The sequence below is a fragment of the Chaetodon auriga genome, chromosome 10 (assembly GCF_051107435.1).
Source record: "Chaetodon auriga isolate fChaAug3 chromosome 10, fChaAug3.hap1, whole genome shotgun sequence".
In the NCBI taxonomy this organism is placed as follows: domain Eukaryota; kingdom Metazoa; phylum Chordata; class Actinopteri; order Chaetodontiformes; family Chaetodontidae; genus Chaetodon; species Chaetodon auriga.
The window spans coordinates 4,276,729-4,287,908 of record NC_135083.1 but is presented as its reverse complement, the minus strand read 5'-3'; positions in this window follow the sequence as shown (position 1 = coordinate 4,287,908).

The window sequence follows — 11,180 nt, the reverse complement described above, 5'->3', positions numbered from 1 at the left end:
TCATGCTGCTCCTCATCGAGCCTCTGAATTTCCTGTTTCAGTGGGTGCAGATGTAGAGTGAGGGGAGGGGCAGGAAACCCCAATCTGACACAAGTCAAGTCTATTTCGCGTCAAGTCTATTTTTATGACCCACCCACTCATGTATATTAAGATGCTGTGTATGACTGTGTTTTCTAATAATTTGCACTATTCTTTTTTAAATACATCTGAAAACAACACAGACCTTCTTGATTCCCATACCACTCAAATTACAACAAGGTTCTCTTACAAATATAGGAAATGTGGAAATCACTGTTTAAACCTCATCCTCTATGCATTTCTAGAAGCCCCTGTTGAGGAAATATTTTTCTGCCCTGTTAAACATCTTGTATGACCTTCTTTTATATGCAGCAACTTGTCCCGACTCTGTCACCCAGACATGAAAAAGAGGCTCCACAGTATCTTAGAATTATTCAGTCCAATGATGATTGATGCCGGGGTCCAGACCTGCATTGATTGCAGGAAAAGCAGCTAAAGTTTCCTCGCAATTTTTGAAAGAACACAACTCTAATTTGTAGTAGTGCGGGCATCCACAGTACCAGCATACCGTCATCGACCCAGCATTCCCAGCAGGTCACATTATGTGTATTTTTATGTATAGTATATTCAGAATTTGTTGTGGTAGTTTGTTATAAAAACAAAGAAAAAAAAAAAGTCATGCCGAGCTACATGTAAAAAAGGTAATGTGCACAGGATCCAAATATTGAGTAAACAAGATGGTAGCTTGTGTGCATAAAATCCATATCTTGTGTTTATCTTAACTTGCTGTCTGGTAATTTAAACATTATGAAATATTTTGAAAGGTGTACCATGTATGAACCAACATAATGAAGGTCTTAAAACTAGATTTTAACACAAGAGTCCAGGACCCTCTTCAAGTCAAAGCCTCAAGATCAGGTAATAAAGCAGAATCATACCCTGTCAGTTAATATTGTGCTTTAGTAGAACATACTCTTAAATACAATTACCACAAACTAGTTACCACCCAGTGAAACCAGGAGCAGCTGCTCACTTTGCCTGGTTTGCAATCCACATTTAGTAGTTTCTGGTAACATTTTTAATACTCTTTTTATAATTTCAGCCATTAAGGTTTTGTGTCTTAAATTATTTATCTCTAAATTTCAGTATGTTTTGGCTCCCAAATAGTTTCTGTCCAATTTGATTTGATGCTTTTAATTTGAAAGAACACGATCGGAAGTTTACTGATGTCCTGCGGAACACGAGATGAATTCGAGAGCGGTAGTTGGCGTTAACGTTAGCTACTGCTAACATTAGCATGTAACGTCAAAGTTCACAGGACGCTCCGACACACCAACCGGCATTAGACTAAAAGCTATGTGACAGTTAGCTAGCTAGTTTAAGCTCATGTCGTAACTCCAAAACTGAGGAAAAAGTCGTTATATACGTAGTTTAGATCCTCGTATTTCGCCCTGATTTAAACGTGCTGAACCAGTAACTTAGATTCGGCACTTGGTCGTGATAGTTGACTTCTAATAGTGGCACAAAAGGTGTTAAAAATCCTCCATAAACACATTAACATTTTAATAATGGACCAGTCCACTGTGTCAAAGGCAAAAGGCGGAGACGACTCAGATTCCGATAAGTGCTTTATCTGCCTGAGCCCCTTTGAGAAGCAAGCAGTGGCCTCTCTGGAGAAATGTCATCATGTCTTTTGCCTTGAATGTATTCTCCAGTGGTCTCAGGTAAACGTCCACGTCACGTGTCACTCAGGTACTTTTATCAGATTAAGGTATCATTGAAAGTCTGCCAGTAAAGTGAATTAACGCCAGTGAGAGACTCACATCAACGAGTAATTGTCCCAACTTAACGTCCCAGTGTTAAGTGACAAAGATGTGAAGACTCTGGATGTAGTGACACGTGAACATCATTTAATGTTTTAAAATGTTTTTGACATGAGAGCTGAACGATGAGTCGATTCTCCACTTCAGGCTTCCCAAATGTAATCATTTGCTGCTTTTCTCTCGTTTTTTAAATTATCGTAAATATTATATATTTAAGTTTTAGACTGCTGATCGGACCTAAGAGTATTCTTAACATGTCAGACAAGACGATGTGAGATTCACGAGCCTCCTCTGTGTCACAGTCTCCTTCTCTGTGAACTGAATGTCAATCAGATTATAAACACTTTGTTTCAGACAGCCAACACTTGCCCGGTGGATCGCATCAGCTTTGCTTACATCCACCAGAGACGGTGTGCCGGAGGGGACTTTCAAAGGAAGGTGATTATTTGCAGCGTGCTGAGGGAAGCTTTCTGCAAAGTGTTTGGAAATATGTGGACGGTGTTGGGGAATGAAAAGTTTGTGTTGCTGCAGATCAAAGTGATGATACAGAAAACGGAGGAGGAGGAGGAGGAGGAGAGCGATGTCTGTGAGCAGTGTGGGAGCAGTGACCGCAGGCACCGAATGCTCCTGTGCATCATGTGTGATTCAGGGTATGGCTTTACACTCCTTTAAAAACTCTGTCTGAGCAGCTGGAAATACAGCTGACACTCAGTGAACTGCAGCTCTGTGGTTGTACTATTGTTCCAGGTTTCATATGGACTGCTTGACACCATCAGTGAACACATTCCCTGAAGGTGACTGGGTTTGTCCAGAGTGTGTATTCTGTCATCAGCGTGAAGGTAAAGATTTTTTTTTTTCTTTTCTTTTTCTTTTTTTTTTTACTGACAACAGTTTTCCAAAATCTTCCTGAGTTCATGTATTGCACCAATCAACCTGTTTACCTGTGGAATGATCCAAACAGGTGTTTTTGGAGCATCGCACATCTTTCCCAGTCTTTAGTTGTTCCTGTCCCAAAATGTTTGAAACATGTTGCTGCATCACATTCAGAATAAACATATTTAAAAAAATCAATGAAGCTGAGGTCAGACATTAAATATATCGTCTTTGTGCTGTTTTCAGTTGAGTATACATCAGATTATCACATTCTGTATTATTTATGGATGTAAATAAAGTATGAAAGTCAATGTTTAAAAATCAAATAACACAAACAAACCAAAAGACATGTAAATGTTGAAGGTGAAGGCCTAAAGGAAGTTGATTTTTGTACCACATTGACATGAACTGACACTTGCAGTTGCCTGAAATTGTCCCCGTGCAGAAGGCTCCGTGGTGGAGGAGGACATCAGTGATGGAGAACTGACGGACCTCCTCGCTGAAGTCGGTGAAACTGCATCCACCAGCACTCGCCTTCGGCTCTCCACCATCAGCCGTCCCAGCAACTCCCCTGAACGACGCCGCAGCCAGAGGCTCCAGAGCAGAGCCAGCAGGGGTCCTTATCCTCGGCCCCCAACCTCCAGGGTCAGTTCACCGTCACACAGAGAGAGTATCGTCCGTTGTTTAGCAGGTGAAAATGGATTATTCAGTTTGTTAGAGTTTGTCATTTATGTGGCAAGATGTATTTACATGTATTTACATTATTAGTACTGTCTCTCTCCATAATACTGAGTTTTGTCAGTGTGAAGGTATTTGACAGTATTATGTCTTAATGTAAGTCACAGACGTAAACGTCCCTTTTCCTGAAAAACATATACCAGACGACCTTTGAAACAGTGTTGTGCGAGTTCACGCTTCACAAGAGCTCGCTCCAAGTTCAGTTCTCACAGATTTAGTCCCAAAAAGTTCAAATTACTTTCTACTTTCTTTCTCACTTTCTGTCTTTCATAATGAGCTGCAGATCTCCCACAGTGTCGTGTGGCACAAGTCCGTGTGCTGGTTGGAAATGACGAGCAGTGTGTTTTGTTCTTTCATTAAAACATAAAAATGATAGAAAGTAACATCACTAAAGACAAATAGGACTGATTTTAATTCACTAATAATAATAATAATTCACTTGGGTTTCTTCCCTCACATAGATACAATTAAATATGCTGTAAATCAGAAAATCCCATCATAAAGATGCAGCCTGCCGTTAACTTTTCCCGCTCACGTTATTCGTTTCAGGAACTTCACGAATGCCACAGACTTGTTTGAGAAAGTAGGGCAAAGGAAAAGTCTTGAAGCAGTTATCAGAGCCTGTGCTTTCGTTCATTTAGCAGATGCCAGTCAGGCCGATGACTGCGCGTTGTGGCATTCAGCCACGTTTCCTGCTTTGCTTTTTGCTTGTTACCAGCGGCGCTCAAACACTGAGGCCGCCGCTGGTGTTTGTGGTTACGGTCTGAAACGAGCGTCTCTGCCCTCATTAGGTTTATCTGTGGGCGTTAATGCTGCTGCTTCTGCTCGTGCAGGCATTGATTTATTGTCACCTCTGACATATCTGGTGTGGAGGCAGAGGTCAAGGCTTGGTTTCCTGCTTTCATTGCCAGTGAGAGGCTGGTGTCACCTTTTTAAGTTGGTAGAGCTTCAGGTGTCGGTGAACACTCAAGACGCTTTATTTACTCACTCAGAGACATCTGTGTGTACCCAGGATGCATTTCTCCTCAACAGAGACTTGAGTTATAGTTATAGCATAATTCACATTATTTTATCAACCTGGTCTTGAATATACAGGTAAAAAAGGCTCCATCCAGGCGCATCATCAGGCGTTTCTTCCTATGTTTTGCTTTTGATCTGTAAAAAAAAACAACAACCATCCAATACAGTAGTATTCTGTCACAAGCATCCAGAATCAAAGCCTCCAGTCACAACAGCTGAAGATGCTGCAGTTCATCACAGTGATGTCGGCAAAGTGTCAGTTCACTTCAGCTGCAGCTTCATGAGTCCATTCTGTGATATTTATGATCTGTTTGTGTGTTTCACAGAGTTAAACCAATCAGAGAAGACGGTGCCTGATAACTGTCAGAGCTGAGGAGGGTGCTGCTGTCAGAAATGACCACACGGTGGCAGCATTGTGCCACCAGTTGGGTGTTGAGCTCGAGCCATAAACATGTGAGGAACCTGACCAGAACCTTCCTGCTGCTGCTTTTCACTTTCTTTTTACTGAGATGTTATCACGACATCTATTGTAAAACTATTATTGAATGTGTTTGTTTTTACTTCTTTTAATTCTTTTAATTCAATCGTTAAATCCCATGACAAGATGAAAACAATGTGTTCAACCAACAATATGTGACTTCCCTGCTCTGTCTGTAGCTTTCAGCCCAAAGCCCAATGGCCTCCGCTGCGGCCATAAATCTTTAAACTGGTCACAAATGTGAAGTTTAATTTTTAAAAACAGCTCTGCACTGTAATTCATAATGAACATCACTCAGGCTGCAGTTAAGTAGCACATTTATTTCAGATTACTGTCAGTGCTTTAGTGAGGACTTACAAAACCAGCATGGTGTATGTGGGGTTGACCCAAACTACACTGCAGTGTGTGTGTTCATGATAATGAAGGAAAATTGTAGCTCACTAATGACTACAAGTAAAGGACAACTTCTTGTACCTCCTCAGCCACAAGGCACTCACTGTTTAGTTGACTTTAATTATAAGATTACTTTTTCACAATTACCTATAATCTTAATCATCTGTTTTGTAAAAAGAGTGCCTTCATAGTAATCCACCTCCAGTCTGTTGTGTGGGGAGAGCTTTAATCATTTTTGTACAAATTTGAAGTGGCACACAACCTTTACCTTAAAATTACCTTAAAGGGCTGCTATGTGTGGTGTGTGGTGTCCAGCCATGCTAGCTGCTCTGTCAGGCTGTACTTTGGCACAGAGTTTTGAGCTAAATGCTAACACTGATATGCTAACCTTCTCACAGTGCTAATGCTAACATGGTGATTGTTATTAGGTGTCACGTTTATCATGTTCATCATCTTAGTTTAAAATGTTAGCATGCCAATATTAATTAGCAGTAAGCTCAAAGTACAGTGGAAACTGAATGATGTTAGTTTTGCAGTTTAAGGGCCTGATGATGGCGTCAAATGAGAAATCTGGACCACCAAAGATCTAACAATTGAATCCGAGTTGATCATGGATGTCTGGACCAAATTGGTCCTGACAGAAATTGAGACATGACCCTCACAGTCACAAATATTAACCTCACTGGACAAACTCAAAGTTTGACCTGATGATGGCGCTAAGTAAAGGTTTAGGTTATTTCAGTTCATCCTCTGAAGGCCATGAATGTCTTTTCATAATGTAATGGCAATCCAGCCAATAGCAGGTGAGATATTTCACCCAAAACCGCAAATACCAACCTTGTCGTGAGTTAACCAAAGTCAGTAGAGTTTATCCTCTGGGTACCATGAGTATTGGTACCAAAATTCATCTCAAAGTAGTTGGACCGACACTGCCACTCCCAGAGCTGCTAACATGGCCAAAAATGTGAAAGAAAGTGAGTGATTGTATATTTTTTGTGTTCATCTAAAGTACCTCGTAAAATCAGTGTTCACGTAGACTTTGGTGTGAGCTGATGTTGACAGTAGGTGGATCTTGGCCAAAAGATGTATGTGAAGCAACTGGGGTATCTGAAAGACTTGGATAGGGAGCGCCTCCTCTGCAGGATCCCCTCATCCCACCTCTCTCAGCAGCACCAGCCCCGGTCCAGCCGTACCCGAGAGGAGGCCGCCTCAGTCAGACACCCTCACATCTGTCGTTCCTGGTCATCTAATATTGAATCCAACCATTGATGTCAAAAAGCATCACAGGTTGGAACGAATCAGCTCCTCAGAGTCGCACAAAAAGGGGCTAATGTGATGTGAAGAAATCATTGCACTAAAATAAAGCGCTCGGTTGTGATGTTACGTCTGCTCGGTGTGATCCCTGACATTACAGCTCAGTTATTACAGCTCATATGGATCCATGCTGCTCCCCGTGTGTGTGTGTGTGTGTGTGTGTGTGTGTGTTCTTTGTGATTCAGTGGGCGGGCACTTAACAAGCCTGCAGCTCATCTTGCCCTACTTTCCCCCCCAAAACAACACGACAGAAAAACAAATGTTCACCTTCACTGGCCAGACATGTTTACTGAGCAGCACTGTTGGGACGAACAAAATGTTCGAGCTGAGACGCTGTAAGGTGTTTAAAACCAAGTCTACACGAGAAAGCTTTCACCATTTCTTGTTTGTTGGTTTACCCGTACGGAGGCAATCGCTTTAGGTTCACTGAAGAACAGTTTCCTGCATTGTTAACCATCTCTGCTGTCTACACCGTTGTATTTAGTTGCAGTTCTGCATTTAAAGGACATTTTAAGTATTGAACGAACCTTCTGGCTGATCTGACCTTGTTTTTTTGCAACGTTAACTGTGGGCGCTAGTTTTAATGGTTATATGGCTGATACGAACAAAAATGTTTTGATTTAGAAACCTTTATTTAAAATGTGTCCAGCCAGGCTTCATAAAGCTTCATTTTGTGATTTGATCCAGACTGAAATATCTGAACTAAGGGATGAACTATGGGATGGATTACAGTGAAGTTTTGTACAGAACTTCATGGTCCACAGAGGAGGTGGACCATGAGGTTAGCAAACATTAGCATGCTAACACGCTACTAAATAGGTGAACATTATACCTGTTAGACACGAGCATGTTAGCATTGTCACTGTCTGCATATTCGCATGCTGACTGACGATAACAGAAACTGTGGTTCTGACGTCCAGTTGAGGACACTGAGAGATACATTTTTGTTTTATTTTGTTTTTTTTGTCCACTGTCATGTTCACTGAATATGAAGCTAAAGCCAGAAGCCACTTAGCATAGCTTAGTATAAAGACTTGAAGCAGGGTAAACAAGCTCTGCCCAAAGGTAAAAAACAAACAAACAAATAAACAAAAACAACTAGTGTCTCCCAAACTCACCAATCAACACATTTTATCTTGTTTTTTCAATCTGTACAAAAAGCTAGTTGAAAAAAAAAGAAGAAGACAATTTCAGTGTTCAGGGGGATCGTAGGCAGATTTTGTTACCTTTGAACAGAACCAGGCTATAATGCTAAGCTAAGCTAGTCATCTCCTGGCTGCAGATTCACATTCAATGATTGTCTAACCCAAGGCACAAATTGAATTAACCAAAACCTCAGGCTGTTTCTTAAAGGCCTTTTTGTTATTGCCAAAGAGGCTAAATGTGGATGAACAGGCTCCACTGTTCTTTTGTTGATGATACAGCTTCAGCAAAAATAATTAATTTTCCTGGTGCGGTCAGCTGCTTTGCTACTGCAATGATCTAAGTTTCACTCTCAGCAGTCAGCACTTCGACCCTAAACGACCCTTTGTTTCACCGTTCATTGAAACCATCCTTACGCCCAGTGGGAAGGATCTGGAGTGCTTTTCGGCCATCTGAATATTTGATGCAAGCTGACACAGTGAAAGTGGCTTCCTGAGAAGTACTTTCCTTTGTTTCTGTTGCAGCTGTGACCCAGTGCTCACCCTGTTCACTCTTTATGAGATCCTGTCACTTTCTCCCTCACAGGAATCCCTGACAGGAACAACATTCTGCAGCCTTTTGATGAGCCTTCCAGTGGATCAGGAGCTGGGCCGGCGCTGAAGAGCTTTGGGCTATGAAGTCTGTGACTCCTTAAGCAATTAGGCTTACCCTAACACGATTAACACACAATGGAGCCAAGGTCAAAACTTGTGATGATTCGCTGCCTCAGAGAGTCTGTTTATTAGTACGATATGTTCTTAAAGGTTGACGTGAAGTGATGATGATGAGTCTAAACCACATTCCAGTCACAAATACAGCATTTGTAGAGCATTAATTCCACATGTGCGAAGGACCTAAATGTAGTTTCTTCAGTGAAAGGAAAGACTTTTTGGGAAACCAGCAGATGAGAGGATCAGTGCCACTTGCATGTCTATACACTAAATATGAAGCTGTAGCCAGGACATTAGCTTAGCTTAGCTTAGTTAGAAGCAGCAAAAACAACTAGCCTTGTGCTGTCCAAAAATAAAACACTTTCAATTTGTCATATTCCTTAATTTAGCTATTTAACAGCTTTTCTCTTTAAGCATTAAAGTGTAACACAGCCACTAGCATGGCTGTGGTGCTCTGGAGGAGGCTGAAATAGGCTTATTTTGGTTAATCAAATTAAGACCGGTGTTGAATCTGTGTCCGTTGGGAAACTGGGAGGCTCTTTCTTTGGTTTTCTTGCATATTGTAGACCTCTGTAAAGTTCAAGAATGTAGAGCAGTGAACAGTGTTCAGTTTCCTGTCAAGGCATCTGTGATGATTTTTTATTCTGTTAGTGTTTCATTGGTTATGAAAACATATAGTTAAATCCTCCACCCTCCCACGTTCTTGTGCTGCAGCTGTAGTGATGCAGTGGAACCGATGCTGGAAGGCGTATCACCTCCAGGAGCAATGCTCAGAACTAGAGAGGCAGAGAGGCACTTTGAGACATTAGCTACACGGGCTAATGTGCATCGCCAGGGCTGCTAAATAAGTCATCAGTGATGTTAGAATGACTGCAAACAGCTTCTGGTAATGGGGGTTTCAAACTCAGAAAGGTCATGTGTCAAGGGCTTTTGGATGTGACCCAGTCTGCAGAACGAGAATATAATTTATTAAAATAGGTATAATTATCATACATGCAGTATCCCTTAGTTCAGTGGTTCCTTGAGACAAAGCTATGTTTACCTTGTGACTGGTTATGACAACCTCAAGCAAAGACCTTGTTTTATTTTAATGTTTTTACAAGAATCACTGTGCTGTAATGACCATGAAAAGTTCACCAATGGACACATTATGTCTCCTTTGTCTAATCCATATAAAAATTTAACTGTACAAATGACAGTTTTGGGGGAGTTACGTGCCAGACTCTTTCTTGGCTGGGATCACTAGCTCCATGGAGTCTTCGCTGGTTCCCAATATATGCCGGCCAAGAAATAGTTTGGCAAAAATCAACCCATAGAATGATGAAATGAATGTTTTTACACTTCAATTTTTGTACACATTGAACAAATGAGATGCGACATACAGCATACTATGATCGTGCCAGTATGTCTCTAGACATCCGTCCACCTTCTATGCTCGCATGCTTAGCACACAGACACGTTGAAACTAGTGTGAGTGCAGCAGTCCTGTGGCAAGATTAAAATTAATATAAGGAGTGCTGAGAAGACATATGCATGCATAATATGGAAGACTCGTGCAGCATCTGTACACGCCTCATTGGTAGTGGCTTGTAGAGCCTTGCACCTGCAGTCAGAAGGGATAACATTACAAGCTGTGTGCTCAGCAGCACAGCTCGCAGCTCTCTCCAGCAGACCAAAGAGGGGAGCAAAAGTAGGTCACCCTCCCAGAGACCCACACATCTCTCCCAGTGATTCCACACTGCAGCAGTGCTTGTGTCTGCCATGAGAGGGCCTCTGATGGGAGCAGAAATGGGAGTGGACAGCTCCCTTCCACTCATTTTCCCTGCACAAAGGCAGAAGAGCCTCATCCCTGCTTCATGCCACACAGAGACAAAAGCAGCAGGAGATGGGTTATGAACAGTCCATTACTGGTATGATAGCAGGGCAGCCTGCTCTGTAGATCATCTTGCTGTCAAATGAGCTGTTCCTTCCAGCGTATGACGCACAGTCTGCCCCAGAAAACTTCACAAATCTGAAAAGAATACTTTGACATTTTGGGAAACACATGTATTCGCTCTTGCTGAAATGTGGATGAGAACAGCGATACCACTTTCATATCTGTCTGTTAAATATGAAGCAACACCTGGCAGGAAGCTAGCTTAGCTTAGCATAAAGACTGGAAATGGGGAAACAGCTAGCCAGACTCTTTCTGAAAGTTGCAAAGTCAGTGCTGTTTTTCTGTCTGAACACTCATTTAGGCACAGTGGTGTTTTGAGCTAAATGCAGTGATCAGCATGCTGACTTGCTCAAAATGACAATGTTGAAGTGCTGATGCTTAGCAGGACAAATTTACCATGCTCACCATCTTAGTTTGGCGTGTTAACATGCTAACATTTGCTAATTAGCACAATACGCAAGGTACAGCTAAGGATGATGAGGAGGATATAAAACTTTTGACCTGATGACTGACAGTGGTGCTGGATGAAGTTGAGGGATCACTAAAGTTATTACAGATCATGCAAAAGGGGAACAGAAATGTCTGTACCTGAGATCATGTAATGCTGCTACTGCTGCGTGCGACTAAGTTTGCTTGTAAGTTTCTCCTGCAGTTTGCACTTTCACATCAGCCGACTGCTGACTCGACAGCTTCATAAAGAAGCAGGAGGTGCTTTGATCTCAGATTAGGAGAAG